The sequence below is a fragment of the Pinus tabuliformis genome, chromosome 8 (assembly GCF_031772625.1).
Source record: "Pinus tabuliformis cultivar Carrire ecotype Pingquan chromosome 8, CPIR1, whole genome shotgun sequence".
NCBI lineage: Eukaryota > Viridiplantae > Streptophyta > Pinopsida > Pinales > Pinaceae > Pinus > Pinus tabuliformis.
In genome coordinates, this window is record NC_142294.1 from 1,423,924,656 (window position 1) to 1,423,946,239 (window position 21,584).

The following is a 21,584-nucleotide window of genomic DNA, read 5'->3' on the forward strand; positions in this document are numbered from 1 at the left end:
TACTTTTAATAAAAGTAAAAAAAAAATTACTTTTCCAAGCTTTTCTAATTTTTTTAACAGTACAAGACACGCTTGTGTCAAAGTAACTACATAATTAAAATAAATTTGTATACACACGAGTTAAAATACGAATAATAAAAATTATGAAAGGTTATTATTTTTTCCAAAATTAAATTATATAAATAATAAATATTATTTTATAACATGTGTTACATGGTTTATAATTATAATGTATTTACCCATTTTAAAAATATATTATTATATTATTTAAAAATATAATTAGATTTTTTTTTATGATTATAATATTATATGGTTTAAGGTTAAATGTTTTTATAATTTTGATTTTTATACCCTCTTGAATCGGTAAGCATTTATAAAGTTAGGATTTTTTTATTTTTTATTTTCAAAATTTGTGTGAATTTTTAATAATTTTATATCAAGAGTATATTATGAGAAGTTTGGTATTACTTTATTTCCAGTCTCATTTCTATCGTATTTATTGATGAGAAGATATTGATAAAAACACATTGACAATAATAGGGGTAAACACAAAGACCATAGGCAGATTACTCAAAATAAACCAAAAGACTCCAAGAACCAAAATATATCTAATATTCATCCTTAATCAACAAGATCTCTCAAAAAATCCAAAAGACCCCAAGAACCAAAGTACATCTAATATTCATCCCTAATCAATAAGATCACTTGGCGCCTGGATTGTCCAGGGAGGAGGGAAAAATCCCTCATGAATGTGTGCTTCCATATGTGCCAACCTGCACTCCAATCCGTCTAGCCTCGCCTATATCCTTTTACATCCTCTATGTAGGGATACTAGTCTATCCATCATGTGCCATTGGTTATGTTGAAAGTCGTTCATGAAAGCAATGATTAAATCATTCCAGTTATCATGTGAGTCACATGCGAGTTGCTCCAAAATGGTGGTGACCTATTGAATTTGATTTTCTAGTGAGTAAGATGAAGATGGCCGATCAATTTCACTAAGAGGCAAAGGCAGTTGTTATTCTACCTCCTTCCCAAAGTTTCGAATTTCTATCTGATGGTCTGCTCCCTAGTCGCAAGGCCCCATGCCTTTGCGAGCATGACCTTGCTAGCATTGCATGGGTCGTGGAATGTCAACTGAAGGCCACCAATCCCACGCCCTACGCTCAAAAAAACCGACACCCACACCCTAGGACAAGGAGACCAAGAAGATTTATAGAATTAGACACTGGAAAGGCATCAAGACATAATCACTTTAGACGCTAACCAAACCTAGAACAATAATTGACTCAATCCCAACAAAGAGAGGGGAAACCCCATAAACAACACCATTACCTCCCCAATTGACCGCAAGTAATGAACACCAGTAAAGGAGTAAGACAGAGACTAGGAGGGGCCTATCGCCAACAACCATAAACTCATTCATGACTACCCCTGATCAGGTGCTCAAAATTAAGATCAAAAATCATAGTGTCAGAATCTTGATAGGTTTAGCTTCAGATCGGAGAGCTCGTCATTCTGAATCCAATATTGTGAATGACACTCAAATCCAAGTTCGCATGCAGAAGTTAGAATAAGTCAAATTTCAAGTTTGACTTGTCTACATGGCAGGATTAGATGACGTGGCAAAACCCTTCAGCGAATGAGGAGGCGCCAAGTGGCAGGCCACCATTGGCCCTCGCATATCGCATATCACAGGAAACAGACGGATCACATATTGCAATCACAGGCAAGGAGGAGTTAAGGTAATCAGCTCCGGCAAGGTTGGGAGTAGTGATGCGATGCGATCGCATATCGCAATTGCAGTGGAAATAAGAATCAGCCCCCAGACGTTGTGATGCGATATCGGCCCAGATTGCGATGCGATAAACTGCAATCGCATAGAGAACAAGCCTGCAATTTATTACCGCCAGACATCGGTTATTGTGATTCGCGATCTGGCCGACAAGTTATGGCCCGCAGCATGGAAAAAATCTCGCTCAGTTAGTGGATTTTGGAGCGAAAATGTGGTGTTTTGTCGGTTTTGGAGCATTTTGTGGAACAAATAGTGGGAGAACTGGAAGAAGTCATAACTTCTTCAGTTCTTATCCAAATGGAATGCAAAAGAGACTAAATGGCCATTTTTGGGCATTCTGAACTCATGGAGACAGGTTTCAGAGGCATCTAAGCATTGTAAACACACTTTTGTTGTAATTTGAGCATAATAGAGAGGCCCAAGCCATTGGAAGCTAGACCAAGGAGACGTAGCCCAAGAGGGGTGAACTCCTTTATCATGTGCTTGCTATGTGTTGTATTTTGATGTTTTTTGTTGTTATTTTGTTGTTGTTCAACATATGTTTTATGTTAAATTGTTTTTAACATTTACATAAGAAACTCTCATGGGAATTAGTTAATTAAGCAAAAATATTAATCCTTAAGCACTTGATAAGCAAATGATAAGCATCTTGGGTTTTATTCTGAATGGGGAATTAGCACAGCATTACTAATTTGCTCCATTTCAGATCAAGTTGGTATCAGAGCACTAGTTTTTGCTTACTAGATTTTCTTTGTGAAAGAAGGATTTAATTGTTTGCAAGTTTATGTCATGCTTACAAGGTTAAAGCTCAAAAGAGGTGAAGGAAAGCTGGTTGGAAGCCCTGAAGTTGGGTCAAGTGGAAGAAGAGCAAGGTTGCCAAAGTCTTCTACACTAGTACATCCTCAAGTTGCAGAAGTTGCAGTTGAGTCTTCAGAGATCATGTCTCATGAAGGAGAACCTACCATGATAGAAGATGAGAAGACCTTCAAAAATGATTTCTTTGATATGACAGAGATGGTGAAGGTCCTCTATGAAGAGAGGAATAACAGATTGCAAGGAGAAAGTTCCAAACCTCCCAAAGGAGAAGGCTCTTCAAGAGGAGGTGATGGAAAAGGAGGTAATGGGAATGGAGACAAGCCTCCACCATCTCCACCATCTTCTTCATCTTCTACTTCACAAGCATCTTCACACTCTTCCACTAATACAACCCTTACTCATACTCATCATCATTCTTCAAAAGGAACTGGTAAATCACCTTTTCTAAAGCTTGATGTTAAATTCGAGTTGCCTATGTACAATGGTGAAGTGAATGCAGAGAAGCTGGATAACTGGATTCATTAGTTGGAGGTGTATTGTAGAATTCAGAACCTTCAAGAGGATGATATCAAGATTAAGTTGGCTTCCTTGAGAATGGAGGGTGCAGCACTTGTATGGTGGGAATCAAGGACTCAAGACAAGATCAAAAAACATGGTAAGATCTCTATTACTTGGTCTAATTTCATTGTTGCTATAAAAAAGACAATTCTACCCTTTAGCTCATATGCAAAAAGCTATCATGAATTGGAAAAATTTTAGACAGTTAAAATGTCAAAATGTGCAAGAGTATACTCAAGAGTTTAGGAGAAGAGCTCTTATGCTAGGAGTAGACTTACAATCACAAGATACCTTGTTGAAATACATAGGAGGGTTTCATAGCTATCTTCGACACACCATTCTTATGTTTAGTCCCACGAATCTTGATGAGGTCTATGTTCAAGCTACACATCGAATCAAGAGGGAAAAATGTACAAGAAGAAGGTAAGAAAAAGCCATTCCATAGTGGTGAAAAAGGGAAGAAATTTAAAGGAAAGCAGAAGAAAAATGCTTCTGTTAAGAAAGAAGGGGAGAAACCCATGTGCAGGAATTGTTCCAAGGAGGGTCATGATGAAGCGCATTGTTGGAAGCTTCATCCTAAATTAAGACCGAAGAAATCCAACAATAAAGGGAAACAGAGGACAAATGCTATTGTAAAACAAGACTTGGGTTCTGATTTAGGTGATGAATAAAAAATTGCAGCCACAGTCACTAAGGGAAAAGTCGGAGCAAAAACAAGCAAAGAGGAAGTTGTGGCAAGCACTAGCATAGCAAATAACTCCAACAATGCTTCAAATGAGGAAAACATAATAGAGTTGTTCCATATCTGAGTTATTTCCAAACACACCAAAATTGATACGTTGTTTGACAGTGGATCCCAGGCAAACTTAATTTCTACAGACTTGGTCAAGAAATTGAATCTAGAAATCGTGCCTCATCATAAACTGTATCCATTGGGTTGGATAACCAAGGATGCCAATCTACAGGTCACACGAAAATGTGTATTCAGGTTTGCAATCACTGCCAATTTCATTGATGAAGTCGAATTAGATGTAGTGTCGCTGGATATTTCTGGGATTGTGTTGGGAAGTCCGTATTTATATGATAGGAAAGTCATTTTCCATAGATTTGAGAACAAATACCATTTGTTCAAAGATGGCGTGGAGTATATTGTGAGAGCCCATCGCAGAAAGCTTAATCTGTCTTTGGCAAGCACAAGGCAAATGAAACGATTGGTCAATTCCAACAAGAATCTCGTGCTCCTTATGATCAAGCAGAAGAATGACACAGAGCATGAATCCTTTGCAGGTTGTGACGTAAACCTGAAAGCTTAATTAGTTGATTTGGTCAATCAATATGGAGATATGTTCCCAGAACCAAAGGGATTGCCACCAAAAAGGGAAATTCAACACGAAATTCAGCTACAGCAAGATTGTCCACTCCCAAATATCGCTATGTATCGAATGTCAATTCTAGAAAGTTTAGAAATTATTAAAGAAACAAGTCTAGGAATTGTTAGATAAATGTGTAATTCGTCCCTCTATTTTGCCATGTGGTTAACCAATTGTTTGGTACCCAAGAAAGATGGAACCTAGCACATGTGTGTAGATTATCGAGTTTTGAATAATTTTACCATAAAGAATCGATACCCACTGCCCAAAATAGATGATTTGCTAGATCAGTTGAAGAATGAAAAATATTTCACTAAATTAGACTTGAGAAGTGGATATCATCAAGTTAGAATAGTTGAGGAGGATATTTGGAAGACTGTGTTTAAAACCAAACAGGGATTGTTTGAGTGGCTGGTTATGCCTTTCGATCTTTGCAACGCTCCAGCTACATTCATGAGAGTTATGAATGATGTTTTAAGATCCTTTCTTGGTGAGTTTATAATTGCCTATTTAGATGATATTTTGATATTCAGCAAATCATGAGAAAAGCATGTCAAACATGTGAGGAAAGTGTTGGATGTCCTAAGAAAAGAACAGTTATTTCTGAAGATGTCTAAATGTGAATTCGGGAAAACTTCCTTAGTGTATTTGGGCCATATAGTTGGAGGAGGTGAGCTGAAGATTAATCCCCCTAAAGTTTCGGTCATTATGAATTGACCAATACCCAAATCAGTCACATAAGTAAGGATTTTTCTGGTAGCAGCACAGTATTGGAGGAAGTTTATTTCCAATTTCTCTTCCATAGTAGCTCCACTACATGCTTTGACCAGCGTGAAGGTTGTCTTCCAATGAGGAGGCAAACAAAAAAAAACATTTGATGCTTTAAAACAAAAAATCAGTTCAACCCCAGTTTTAGCATTACTGGATTTGAAACAACCATTTGAAATACAAACAGATGCAAGTGACTACGCCATGGGTGCAGTTATTTTACATCATGGTAAGCCCATTTTATTTCATTCTGATATTTTTATTGGTGTTGTTATTAATTATCCTACCTGTGATAAATAGCTTTACGAATTGGTGCAAAGTGTGAAGAAATGGAAGCATTACTTGATGGGAAAAGAAACCATTATTCACACCGATCATCAACCTTTGCAATATCTGCAATCTCAAACAAAATTGCAGCAATCAAGGCACTTTCGTTGGATGGTATTTTTACAGCAATTCCACTTGGTAATCAGGTACAAGAAAGGTATTTATAATAGAGTTGTTGATATTCTTTCTAGACTGGTTGTTAATGTAGCCATTTTACTCAAGAATAATTCTATTTTGCCTTAAAGTTATGTTGAACAATACACAAATGATGTTGACTTTCAAGAAGTATATTCAAACTTGAGTCAAGGCCGCCAAGTTAAGGAATTAGACTACCATGTACATGATAATTTGTTGTATCATTTTGGAAAACTTTGTGTTCCACAGGGAGAGAGAGTAAATGTCACAAGGGAAGCGCACACTTCTCTTATTGTTGGAGATTGCAGTGTAAGTAAAATAGTGGTAAATCTTCAAAGGTATTTTCACTGGCCTCGTATGCTTGAAAGTGTGTCACATTTTATCAGAGGTTGTTCATTGTGTGCAGTCAGTAAGCCTAGTAATAGGAAACTAGGATTGTACACACCACTTCCAGTACCTTCACATCCATGGGAAAGTGTTTCTATGGAATTTGTAGGAGGTCTTCCTTTATTAAGAAAAGGTCATGATTATTTGTATGTAGTTTTGGATAGGTTTAGTAAGATGTGCATATTAATTCCTTGTAAAAAACAAATTATAGCTCAACTTTTCTTTCAAAATGTATGGGTTCATTTTGGATTACCTACTTCTATTGTAAGTGATCGTGATTCCCGATTTGTTGGAAATTTTTGGTCAAGTTTATGGAACTTAATGGACACCCAGTTGAAGAAAAGTACAGCCTTCCATCCGCAAACAGATGGTCAAACTAAAGTGGTTAACAAGACAGTTATTCATTTGCTAAGAGGATATTGCAACAAACATCCTAAGTTGTGGGATGAATAATTGAATTATATTCAACATGCTTACAATCGAGCAAAACACTCTTCTACTCTAACTTCACCCTTTGAGGCATGTCTGGTTATTTGCCTAAATCACCTTTGGATTTCATCTTTAAGAAAGATGTAGCTATAGATGGGCATAGTGACATAGACAAAGCAAAGAAATTCATTGAGCAAATTCAGTGGATTCACCAAACAGTTCAAGAACAACTAGAAAAGAGTCAAGGCAAGTATAAGGCAAGACATGATATGCATTGTGTGGATCATTAGTTTCAAGTAGGTGATGAAGGCTTTACATTAGCAAGGAAAGGCTTCAAGGTGAAGGTAAAAAGCTGAAACCAATCAGTTATGGTCCATTTAAAATTCTGGAAAAGATTGGTAATAATGCTTTCAAGCTTGATTTGAAGGTGCTTTCAAGCTTGATTTTCCTTCATATATGCAAATTTATTCTGTTGTTAATGTTGAAAATTTGAGATGGTATGAGCCTCATTTGATTAAATATCAAGGAGAAAGTGTACAAATTCCATCAATTGAATATTTTTCTCCAGAATTCCTTGATGAGCTTCAGCAAGACACCATACTTGGCAAAATAACAAGGTCATCAAAAAGGGGAAATTTTAACTATCTTCGAGCGGGTCTCAAAGGTACAAATCCATCAAAGGCCAAATTGAATGAAGAGAGGAAGGTGAGGGAACAATACCCTCATTTTTTCAATAACTAAAAGTGATCCTTTTGGGGTCCAAAAGGCTTCCAGTGGGGAGGAGTGATCAGGTGCTCAAAATTAAGCTCAAAAATCATAGTTTCATAATCTTGATATGTTTAACTTCAGATCGAAGAGCTCATCATTCTGAATCCAACGTTGTGAATGACACTCAAATCCAAGTTCGTATGCAGAAGTTAGAACAAGTTAAAGTTCAAGTTTGACTTGTCTACATGGCAGGATTGGATGACGTGGAAAAACCCTTCAGTGAATGAGGAGGCACCAAGTGGCAAGCCGCCATTAGCCCTCACATATTTCATATCGCAGGAAATAGGCGAATCACATATTGCAATTGCAAGCAAGGAGGAGTTAAGGTAATCGACCCCGGCAAGGTTGGGAGTAGCGATGTGATGCGATCACATATCACAATCGCAGTGGCAATAAGAATAGGCCCCCAGACGTTGTGATGCGATATCGGCCCGGATTGTGATGCGATAAACCGCAATCGCATATCACAATCGCATAGAGAACAAGCTCGCAGTTTATTACCGCTAGACATCGCTGATTGTGATTCGCGATCCAGCCGATAGGTTATGGCTCGCAGTGCGGCAAAATTCTCGCTCGGTTAGCGGATTTTGGAGCGAAAATGTGGTTTTCTGTCAGTTTTGGAGCATTTTGTGGAATAAATAGTGGGAGAACTGGGATAAGTCATAACTTCTTCAGTTATTATCCAAATGGGATGCAAAAAGAGGCTAGATGGCCATTTCTGGGCATTTTGAACTCATGGAGACAGGTTTCAGAGCCATCTAAGCATTGTAAACACACTTTTGTTGTAATTTGAGCATAATAGAGAGGCCCAAGCCATTGGAAGTTGGACCAAGGAGCCGTAGCACAGGACAGGCGAACTCCTTTATCATGTGCTTGTTGTGTGTTGTATTTTGATGTTCTTTGTTGTTATTTTGTTGTTGTTCAGCATATGTTTTATGTTAAATTGTTTCTAACATTTACATAAGAAACTCTCATGGGAATCAATTAATTAAGTAAAAACATTAATCCTTAAGCACTTGATAAGCAAATGATAAGCATCTTTGGTTTTATTATGAATGGGGAATTAACACAACATTACTAATATACTCCATTTCAGATCAACTCCAGGCCAAATAATCATTCTGCAATAAAAATTAACATTCCAGATAGGAGAAAAAAGTTGAGCAAACCTAAAGTTTGGGGGGGGAGAATTTAATCAATGAGATTGGAAATGAAGTGGTCGCACACAAAGTTATTGTAATCATCTTCCCTCATTGTTGAGTGCTTCACACCAATTCCTTACTCCCGTTGGGTGTCTGTGTATACCACCATGAACTGGGGTCCCAAGTCGTTATATGTTGAGCTACTACCACGACAAGGGATAAGCCTCCAAGGTCTAAAATGGTGCTCGTTCTAATTATTGCGGTTTGGGGAGCCAAGGATGGCAAGGATAACAAGCCACCCTGCACTCCAACGGATATGTTGCCTACCAGTTTCCCTCCAACCATTACATGCAAATCCAACAACCATTGAAGAGAACCCACATATCACATATACTGCAACACCCTTCAAGAACGATATGTTCTCGTGCACCACCTAAGGCATGTTGAGCACACTTCATGTCATCTCATGTCATGTGGGATGGGGTTAAATGCCCCTCCCAACCCTTCGCTTTACGCCGAGGCCACTTATCGTGGAATCTTTAAAAATATATTTTTAGATTTATAAAAGTCAAAATTTCTAATTTTTTATTAGATAGAGAATATGAAAGACAATTTTTAGTTTACTTTAATACAAATTGTCAAATTCAAAATTTAATTAAAAAACGAACAAACAAACAGAACAAAACAAAGCAAAACTTAAAATTTCTTTATAAATGAGACTTAACCATTGATTTTTAACTTATTATTCAATGTCATTCGTAAAAATTAACTATGATCACTCTTTGTTCCATTGATTTGTGAAAGGACGACATGTCGATCAAGCACACCATACACTAGGGTTTAATCTAAGCCTTCAATCACAATAATTTCTATGAATAGCAGGTTGAAGGTATGTAAATGTATAGGCAATCAACACAGTGAATGAATTATGGCAGAAATAACAGTCAACATTTCCCTGCTTGCTTAGTAAAATAATATTTAAAAGTTGGTTGTCGCATTGTAAAGTAACACCTTGCTAAAACTTTGCATTAGATATCTTATTAGTTATAACTAACATCAAATATCCAATATTATTTTCCCACATGAACCAAATAACAAAGTTAGGTGGTCCACTTAATTGTTTGAAGGACTGATTTCCATCCTGGTACAAGAAAATATTTCGGTTGAGTCAATATTTACAAAAAAAGTTATTTGACCGTGAAATCTCATATGCCACTTGGTCGTCAATCTAATGTGAAATCCATGCTAGACAGATCTTCCTGCTCAACATTAAAAAAAAACATTGAGTTATTGTTAGATCTCACTATTTGATCAAGTGTTCTCTACTTTTCTCTAATTTGCTAGTAAATTATGGACTTTGTGTAATAGGCCATTTTGTCACATCCAATCAGTGAGCCTCCTAATGGGATCAATTAACATCATTTTCCCCCTTTTCACTATCTTTCACAAAGCCCTAAGCATGTACCTTTCATTTCCTAGAGTTTTAGCCCTATGGCATGCATTGGTCACCAGCTGGTTTCTCCCCTTTTCACCTACGTTGGTTCTAGAAATCTAGGAGAATGATCGGGATTCTAGAAGCTTCCTCTTCTACGGGTTTCCAAAACTTGTTACAACTATTTACCTTGGATAAAAAATTCAGATCCTATCCATCCCTACATTGGAGTTTTCACCACTTATCCTTTGATCCTGTCCCTCCATCAAAGTTGGATCTCTTACCTTAGATTGGTAATTAAATAAGAACTCCCAACTTACCATACTTTTCTATATATTCCCAGCCTTCTATGTGGTTGGGGGTTGGCTTTTGGAGAGTGATTATGCCCTTATGTTGTTGTAGTGAGTGGTCATCATTCTGTGCATTTAGAGTGATTGGAGGTGCATATTGTGACAAGGAAAGGAAAAGTCAACAACTTGGAGGAGCTCTTCTACAAGATCAACTACTACTTATGGTTGTAATTTCCTTCCATTTATAGTAATGAAAAGAATTCTTTGTTTTCCTATATGTGATGTTGTTTCACTTATTCCAATACCATGTTGATTTATTAATTGAAGTACTTAGATGATATTACATATATCTCGTAGTTTCTTGGCTTGTGTTATCTAACTGTGCAGGTTCTAATTTTGGCAATCGGAGCTGGGATTGGAGCTTCCAAGCTAAAGAAGGAGCGAAGCGTGCGAAGGATTCCAGGTAGGCCTCACTCCATCATCTATTTACTTTAAGGAAAAACATTGTGTTCCTTGTCTCTCTATTATTCTAGGTTAGCCATTGACCTAGGGGAGATACTTTTATCTGCAATCATAAATCACGTATAACAAATTGGTGACTCCGTTGGGGAACGAAGCATTCCCTTGGTGATATCCTTGTCCATTATGTTTGACTACCTCCTTGTCAGACCTTTTTTATATCATCCAACCAAGAATAGACCTAGGAAGTGATTTCATTGAACATTTTTTTTTTAAATTTATGTCGTAAACCTCTTTCCCGGTATCCAATGCACCCCCTATGCATTTTCCAGAGCGTTTCACCTCACCCTGCCCACTCTGCACCAGCTTTGCAACACACTGGTGCCTCTTCTACACCAGTGTTGGCCCCTGTTTTTGCATGAATTTTGCCTTGGTTCTTGAGCCTATCTTTGGTCAGCCTACTTCCAGCTGAACTTCCCTGAGTCTTCAGTGTCTTGTGGTCTCTCTAAAGCCTCCATTTGGTTTGCATTTGTGTTGTTTTCCTTTGATAAGAATTGGTTTTGATTTTTCTTTGTTCTTATCATTTAGTCACTTGCAAACTGATTTAGTTTGATTTTTGATTGCTTGGATGAATTGTTGTTCTAGTCCTCATTCTGAAAAGTGTAATTGAATCAGTAATTGAACATTTTGCATCTTAGTTTTCTCCATTTTGAAAATTAAGTGTGGTGAAAAGAAAAATTTTGCATCGGCATTTAGGGTTTTGCATGTGCATTAGTATAGGAACAATTGCATTGGAAAGAAAATTGCATCTTGCATCTTGTTTGTTGCATATTGTGTGTCACATATTGATTGTTTATTCCCTTCCTTAACTAGATTTTCATTGAAAGAGAAAGGGTTCCTATTTTGTCAAGCTAGATTTGCATCTTAGGATATTCAGGTGACATTCGTGGTGAGCCCTAAAACCGAAACATAATTAAAGATAAATAGTAAAATTTATTGAATCAACCTAAGGAGCATTTGTAACATTAACACAAACACTTAGAGGTCTACGCTAGAGACGTGTTCCAGAGTCGTTAAACATAGGAGCTGTCATTGTTTTCTAGCATTGCATCCCGGGGGTGAAATCTCGTTCCACATATGTGTTGGGAAACAATGATAATACTGAGAGAGGGGTGAATCAGTATTATGGCTAATTTTAACTTCTTTATGCCAATTTACTTTTCTTATTTAACTTGGCATTCATCCATGTAACCAGCATCTATATATTGTGGCAGTAGCATAAACTCAACATACAAGAAAACAAACCATAAGCATCATACGCATTCGACACAAGGTTTTTTCATGTGGAAACCCTTTCAAGAAAAAACCACAATGCTTGTTGTTGTTATTGATGTAAATTAAGAGCACCCACTCTATTACAGCAATGTGTTTTGTGAGCACCCACTCACAGGAAGCACCAACTCCCTTTGATTGTTTTCTAGCACCGACTAGAAGGAAGCACCAACTCCTTCTTGTTGTAGACACCTGTCCAGCTTACCAGAAGCACCATGTGAGGCACCGAACTCACGGATTTGTTGCAAGCACCGACTTGGAGCTCCTTGGATTTATGCAAGCACTAACTTTCAGGAGGCATTAACCCCCAAGCCTTCCCAAGCTCCACTAGATATGGAAGCACCAACTTCCTGTATGTAGGCACCAACCCACATTCAAATAGGAACTGAATGTCCTCTATGATTTGGTAGCAACTCTACCTGATAACCGATTTGAACTTTGCTCACTCTGATGCACTTTTCATCTCTCTTCAACAACCCTGTCATCTACTCAACAATAGTCGCTTATCACCATCTATGCAGCCATGTCTCTATCCCTTCAACAACATGCACTCAGCTCTCGGCAACTCAGCTCTCCACAAAAGACAGTTTGCTATCGACCTTGCTTCACAAAACACAGGCTCAACTCTCTGCCTTCTGCTCACAGGCACCTTTGGCCTTACACAAAACACATAGGCACTTCAACCTTAAACACAAAGCACAGGCACTTCAACCTCAACTCACAGCGCACAGGCACTTTTGGCCTTACATATACAACATAGAGCAAACTATCAACCTTTTCACACATGCACCTTTAGCCTAACACATAAAGTGCTACTCTTGGGGTCTCTTTTCTTTTGCTAAGACACTGTGGGCCATTACACGCAGAACTGGCTCTCACTTAACCTCTCACAGTAGTGCACTTACTCAGAGCTCTTTTCTCTTGGCTCTATGACAACAATATTCTTTTACCCTACCTGCTCAATCGAGCTCCTGGGTTTTTTTCCTCTGTTGTCTCCTCAATCGATGCGACCACATTGTCCTATGTCAACATTGCGCACTTTACCTCGGCATGGACCTACATTCTATTTTCTGCATCAAAATTGGTTTTTTCCACTGCATTCACTTGAGAATGGGCCCCTGATTGTTTCCCCATACTGAGAATTAATTCTTAGTCCACCTGCTTACTCAGACCAGGCACAATCCTCTATATGTTCCAACTCACCCATCACTGAGACTCTCCATGCCTATTCAAGGCTCATAGAGCTTTATAGCACTTCAACATGGCTTCACTGTACTCAGGCATGGCCTTTTTGTGGATCATTGTCCTTGTTGCCTCAGAGTTTTCTGATGATCCATCTATCCTCTCAACTTACTAAGATGTGCATTAGAGCATAGGAATAGCGTGTCTCGTCTCATGCAAAAACCAACACTCTTTTCATTAATATCGCGATCCTTGCCCTTGACCAGATGATCTCTGACAGTCACCAAAAATTCCTGAGACCAACTCCTTTGTGCTCATTCAAACTTGTAGCTACTGACCCATACACCTTCAATGCTCCTCTGTACTGCTGTATCAGAGCTTTTCATTGCAACATCACAGTGGTGCAACAATGCAAACTATCTATTATCGATCTTTGACATTCAAGCCCCTTTCAATTAGCTCCTTGTTGTATCTCCACCATAGGACTGGGTGTTGTGACTAAGGGCTTGGCCTTAAGGCACTAGGTCTTTCATATTCCTATCGGGGGCCTTTCTCCTCATGTTATGCTCTGCACCCTTGGTTTTCTATTAGTCTCACGACTAAGCGCTACCATATATTGTAGCCCTCTTTATCGACGTTTTTCAATTGTTTCCCATGTGCCAACAATCGTAATCCTCCGATCGCCGATCTTCGATTTTTGAGCTCCTTCTGCTTAGCCCTTACCATGCACTTCCTACCATAGGACCGAGGGTCGTGACCAATTGCTTAGCCTTAAGGTGCTTAAGCCTTTACACTCCCGTCGGGGGCTATTCCGATTGGCCCCTCCATTCAGCCCTAGCCCTTGGTTCTTGAACACTTCGCGACCTCATGCTAGCCCCCATGTCGGAGCCCTCTAATCAACGATTTCCAAATGTGGCCAATATGCCAACCATCGTAAACATCTGATTGTCGATCGCCAATGTGACGCCATCACTTGACACATGGCATATTATGACTATTGACACGTGTCACTCAGATATGGCCCATTAGACCATCCATAAACACCGAAACATTCTGCCACGTGTCCCTTCGTACTGTGACGTCATGCTGATGTAAGTGGCCACGTGTCCCTTATTGGAACCAATCATATCCTACCACTTTTCCTCTTCAGAGATCACCACCTGCTACCATGTGTCCTTATCGGAGCTTACCATACGCTGTCATCTGTCCTTATCAGAGCCTACTAGACATTGCCATGTGTCTTCATCGGAGCCCGTCACTAGATGCCATGTGTCCTTATCAGACCCAATCGGATGCCACCACGTGTCCTGCCTAGAAAAGAGAGAAAATGCCTCACCCACCTTGGTTTTGTGATGAATTCCTTTATAGTTTCTCTTTCGGCTCTTAACAGTAGAGGCTCAAATCTTGACCTTTTTCTGTTTGTTGCACCGATGCCACCCACCAAGGATCGCCGGTTGCGATTCGTCAGGAGTTCCGATACGCGGGATCTCTAATTGATAATCGACAAATTGCATTTGTTGTGTGATGCACCTTAGAACCCTTGATTGCCGATTTTTGGCACCTCTGATTGTCGGGACCTCCGATTTCTGATTTTCGGGACCTGTGATATGCGAGATTTCTCCCTGCTTAAGGCTTTAACACCCTGAACTTCAACATGTCATATATTTTGACCCACAAGTCCATTTCTGGACTTCCGCATATCGTTGGAAATCTCTTCCAAAGAAATTTCCAATGGAAGGGGTCCGATTAGCCATTGAGCCCATTTGATACTCAAAATATGGATCCAACCTCACTTCCAGTCTTCCCCTCCTAAACTCTCTGGACAGCTAGGAATCAAATCCATAATGTGTCTTTAGCATGAGGCCCGCAGCTCCCATGGAATTCCATCCTGGAGCATCATTGTAATAATCATTTTATGGCTTTTCCAATAAGCCTACTACTATGGTGATTCTATACATGAAGCTTGCAACTACCATGAGATTCTTCTTGAACTATCACTTCCAGCATCTGCTACAACAAGCAACCAAGCTTGTCCAGTTGACATCAATGCCAACACTCTTGCCAATTGTTAGGCAAGCCAACTGCCCAACACAACTCCTCAGCATGATTGTTGACATCAATGCCAACACACTTCCAGATGCCTTCTCAAGGCCACTAGTCGCGCACACAATGCCAATTATCCAACAATCTCCCCCTTTGGCATTGATGACAACACACCATCCTCTTCTCTTCCAAGTGATGGCCAAACCTTAAGCTGCTTCCACATCTCATGGTATTAGACACCAATGACCTTATTTCAATCACAACTTCTCCACAAATTTTCTCCCCCTTTGACATTAATGGAAAGGGGCTACAAGCTACCTTTCTCTCCCCATGCTCTCACTGAGTGTGAGGACTAGAGTCTAGCGGTCAGGATGTGCATTATGCCTTGCAAACCTTTCTACCAAGACTATCGATGTTGCTACTCCATAAACTAGGAAAATGAGATATGCTCCCTATGAACATATATTGCCTCTGATTTGTCCTTCCAGTTTTGGACACCTTATGGTTGTTGGCTAAGCACTCTGTCCACCAATGCATCTTTTTGTATCAAAAGGATTGATACCCATTGAATTGCGCATGGTATTTTTGTTGCTGCAATTACCAAGTTACAATGATGCATTTTGGCTCACCCTTCTTGTTGCTTCTGTTGCTTCCGAGACTGCTCTCATTCTTGAGCATCTCCACTTCTCCCCTTAAGATCATTCTCATACTATAGGGATTGCTTCACAACTCATACCAATTGCATCAAAGGAAATGATACAAATGGAACACTGTACTAGGCAAACTCTTCTATTTCTTTCTCAAAAATAAATGTCCACTTGCACGTAAGGTTACTCAACATGAGCCCAACACAACCAATTGACATAGCTATACCAATTGAGGGTTAAGGGACATGAAAAGCTTACACCAATTGTGTTTCATGAACACATGACTGCTATGCATAATCAAACATACAACTTGAATGAAATAAGAGTATTTCATGAAAGATGCGAACCTTTCATTTTCTCAACAATCCTCCTTTCTGAGGCTATCCCTATTTCCTGCTACTGCTTTGTCAATTTAAGCAGCTCCCCCTGAGCCAATGCTCCTTGATCTCCCGCAAAGCTTCCTTGCCTTTGCGTGGGGACTAATCTTGTGGACCTGACATGAATGTGAGCTTCCTGTCATTCCACACTTCCACTGCAGCCCATATTCTTCCCACAATAAGAGATATTTTTGTGTACTCCTCATGCTCGCCGCAGTCCACCTTCCTCAATCAGATGTGCCATATTGTTCATCTTCATGGCCTCCTGCATCTGACTCATTCGGCCTCCCTTGAGGCCCTTCTCTTCCTTTACTGAAGATAAATAGAGGATCTACTCCCCCTGAGAAGATCATCCCCTTTCTTTCTCTAGACCTTCAAAGGTCGAGTTTTGACAGAAGAATTCCCCTCCAGCTTCTTATTTGCCCCTGTTTGGGCTTCTTCACATGTGCACTTGGGTAGAGGAAACTTTCCTTTCAACTCCTCTTTCTTTACCCAAACCCTCTTGAAGCATTTCTTCCTTTTAGAGGGATCTGCCACAAGAGTAGGAGGATCATTCATTTGATTACCTTCTCCCCTTTTCATCTTGCTATTTTGACACAGAGCACTGAAGACAAGTCTGTATTTTTCCGCTTCATTCTTTCTCCTTGTCTTCAAACCCAGAGCTGCTACATTTGCATGCATATGCTAAGAAGTTTTATGTTTCTTATCATTTTTGTAGCCAACTCTCTTTTGCCCAAATTTTCCACAATCATAGCAATTGATTTGGCATAAGAATGGGGTACAGGAGTTACCCCTTTTGACATAGCCTTATTGTGCATTCTTGGGTTGCTTCTACCCAACACATCTTGTTTTCTTGCATGCCATCTGCAGTCTATGGCTTTATGTCGGAAATTATTTCAAGAAAAACACAAACCATAAAAAGGCTTTTGTTCATAGAAGTTACCTTTTCTCTAAAGGTTCTATCGTTGAGGAGGAGGGGTCCTCTACTGCATCTTTTTGTGCCTTTTATGAAAATTAGCATTACTATCATGCACTCTTCCTTGTAGCTGCCTTGTCCTCTTCTGTTGCACTTCCTGTTGTTGCTTCTTGGGCCTCTACTCCACTATCGAATGCTGCTTCTTAGCCTTTTGCGACTACATTTTCTTCTCTTTTTGTTGTTTCTTTCCTTGATGTGAATGTTGTCCAACAAACTTTATTTTAGTGTTATTGGAACCCTCAAGCTTATGACATTGAGACAACTCCATTTTTGACTTTTCTAAGTCATGTCTCAATGAGACTACCTCAGTTTATAGTCTCTCGCAGCAAGCTTCCTTCACACTCAGTTGATTGGCTAATGTCCCAGTCAACCTGCTAGCCTCTTCTTATTGAGTATTTAGATCAACTAATGTCTTGCTCAACTTTTCATTTTCAAGCTCATATAGTTTCAGTTTCTCCTCTTGCTTGAGAATTTCCTCTGATAGGTCCTTGATCTCTTTTAGATATGAGGACAACCTATTTTCAGAAAAGATTCCTTCATCTGGATCCTTTTCTTCACCACCAAAGGTGCTAGTTTCCAAGCAGAATGGTCTCTCTTCTTAGACATCTTCCTCATCCATAGAAGTGTTATGAGCAACAACTTCTCCACTTTTTGTTTTGTTGCTAGAGTAACAGGGATGAGTCAGCATATTCTTGAACCTCGTGGCTATCACCACTATGCAAACATTGCAGGCTATCCATCACTTCCGTTGCTGACTTACAATGCCTCACCTTGTCAACATCCGTCTTAGATAGCCCTCTCATGATGACCTCCTTGGCCTTTTCATTATGCTCATTCTTTTCTCTATAATGAACAGAGTGCCACATGTCAACATTCAAGGCCAGTAAACATTCCATCATTAAAACCTCCTAGACTTCATAATCAAGCCCACAGTCTGATTCATCTAAATATCAAACTCCTGCTGCTGTTAGCCAAACTTCATTAGCCATTGTTTCCCTTTGATCTACCTTCTAGCGATTAAGCTATTTCTGAAGGAACTTGGCTCTAATACCAATTGTTGGGAAACAATGATAATACTGAGAGGGGGGTGAATCAATATTATGGCTAATTTTAACTTATTTATGCCAATTTACTTTTCTTATTTAAGTTGGCATTCATCCATATAACCAACAACTATATATAATGTGGCAGCAACATAAACTCAACATATAAGCAAACAAACCATAAGCATCATACACATTCAACACAAGGTTTTTCACGTGGAAACCCTTTCGGGAAAAAATCACAAAGCTTGTTGTTGTTATTGATGTAAATTAAGAGCACCCACTCACAGGAAGCACCAACTCCCTTTGATTGTTTGCTAGCACCGACTAGCAGGAAGCACCAATTCCCTCTTATTGTAGACACCTGTCCAACTTACTAGAAGCACCATGTGAGGCACTGACCTCACGAATTTATTGCAAGCACCGATTTGTAACTCCTTGGATTTATGCAAGCACCAACTTACAGGAGGCACCGACTCCCAAGCCTTCCCAAGCTCCGCTAGAGATGGAAGCACCAACTTCTTGTATGTAGGCACCAACCCACATTCAAATAGGAACTGAATGTCCTCTATGATTTGGTAACAACTTTTCCTGATAACAACTTTGAACTCTACTCACTTTGCTTCACTTTGTAGCTCTTTGCAACTCTCTTCAGCAACCCGGTGATCTGCTAGACAACAATTGCTCATCACCATCTATGTAGCTTTGTCTATGCCCCTTAAACAACATGCACTCAGCTCTCGGCAACTCAGCTCTCCACAACAGACAGTTTGTTCTTGTCCTTGCTTCACACAACATAGGCTCAACTCTCTACCTTCTACTCACAGCAACTCACAGGCACCTTCGGCCTTCCACAAAGCACACAGGCACTTCAGCGTTAAACACAGAGCACAGGCACTTTAACCTAAACTCACAGCACATAGGCAGTTTTGGCCTTACACATACAGCACAAAGGCAACTATCGGCCTTTTCACACAAAGCACAGGCACCTTTGACCTAACACATAAAGTGTTGCTCTCAGGGTCTCTTTTCTTTTTCTAAGACACTGTCAACCTTTACACGCAAAAATGGCTCTCACTTAGCCTCTCACAGTAGTGCAATTACTCAGAGCTCTTTTTTCTTGGCTCTATGGAAACAATATTGTTTTACCCTACATGCTCAATCGAGCTCCTAGGTTTCATTCCTCTGTTGTCTCCCTGATCAATGTTGCCACACTGGCTAGTGTCAATACTACACATTGTACCTCGACATGGCCCTGCATTATGTTGGTTGCATCGGAATTGGTCTTTGCCACTGCTTCCACTTGAGAATGGGCCCCTGACTATTTCCCCATATTGAGAATTAATTCTCAGTCCACCTGGTTACTCAAACCAGGCACAATCCTCTCTATGTTGCATCTCTCCCATCACTGAGACTCTCCATGCCTATTCAAGGTTCACAGATCTTGACAACACTTCAACATGGCTTCACTACACTAAGGCATGGCCTTTCTGTGGACCATTGTCCTTGTTGCCTTGTCTCAGAGTTTTCTAATGATCCATCTATCCTCTTAACTCACTGAGACATACATCAGAGCATAGGAATAACGTGTCTTGTCTCATGGCAGACCCAACACTCTTTTAATTAAGATCGTGGTCCTTGTTGTTGACTAGACGATCTCTGACAGTCACCATACATTCTTGATACCAACTCCTCTGCGCTCATTCAAACCTGCAGCTGCCGACCCATACACCTTCAATGCTCCTCTATACTGTTGTATCAGAGCTTTTCATTCCAACATCACAGTGGTGCAACATTGCAAATTGTCAATTGCCGATCTTTGACATTCAAGCCTCCTTTGATTAGCTCCTTGTTGTATCTCCACCATAGGATCGGGTGATGTGACCCGGGGCTTGGTCTTAAGGTGCTAAGTCTTTCAGACTCCTGCCGGGGGCCTTTCTCCTCATGTTATGCTCTGTGCCATTGGTTTTCTATTAGTTTCACGACCAAGCGTTAACGCATATCAGAGCCCTCTTTATCAACATATTCAATTGTTTCCCATGTACCAACAACTGCAATCGTCCGATCACCGACCTTTGATTTCCGAGCTCCTTCTGCTTAGCCCTTACCGTGCACTTTTTACCATAGGACCGAGGGTCATGACTAGTCACTTAGCCTTAAGGTGCTTAAGCCTTTAGACTCCTGTCGGGGGCTACACTCCCTTTGCTAACGCATTGGCCCTTGGTTTTCTAAGTTTCCTCTAGACCATGCACTAGCCATATATTGGAGCCCCCTTATCGGCGATTTCCACTTTGTGACAATGTGTTCATCACAGATTGTTGATCGCCGTTTTTAGATTGACCCCTTTGTTCATCCCTAGCCCTTGGTTCCCGAACACTTCACGACCACGTGCTAGCCCCCATGTTAGAGCCCTTTAATTGGCGATTTCCAAATGTGGCCAATGTGGCAACCATCGCAAACCTCCAATTGTGGAACATTGATATGATTTCATCACCTGACACGTGGTATCTTCTAACTAGTGACACGTGTCACTTAGATATGGCCCATTAGGCCATCCATAAACACCGAAACAACCTGCCATGTATCCCTCCGTACCGTGACATCATGCTGATGTAAGCAGCCATGTGTCCCTTATCAGAACTAATTAGATCCTGCCACTTGTCCTCATCGGAGCTCACCACCTACTGCCATGTGTCCCTTATCGGAACCAATTAGATCCTGCCACTTGTCCTCATCGGAGCTCACCACTCACTGCCATGTGTCCTTATCAGAGCTTACTAGACGCTGCCAGCTATCCTTATCGAAGCCTACCAGAAACTGCCATGCGTCCTCATCGAAGCCCATCACTAGCTGCCATGTGTCCTTATTGGACACAATTGGATGCCACCACTTGTCCTGCTTAGAGGAGAGAGAAACTGCCTTACCCGCCTTGGTTTTGCGATGAATTCCTTTATAGTTTCTCTTTCGTCTCTCCCGACGATTTAACACTAGAGGCTCAAATCCTGACTTTTTTCGGTTTGTTTCACCGATGTCAGCCACCAAGGATTGCTGATTGCGATTCGTTGGGACCTCTGATTCACCAGGTGTTCCGATATGTGAGATCTATAATCGCTAATCGGAAAATTGTATTCGTTATGCGATGCAACTTAGAACCTCCGATTGCCAATTGTTGGGACCTCTGATTGCCAATTGCCAGGACCTGGGATATGCGAGATTCGTCCCTGCTTAAGGCTTTAACACCCTGAAATTCAGCAGGTCATATCTTTTGACCCACAAGTCCATTTCTGGACTTCTGCATATCATTGGAA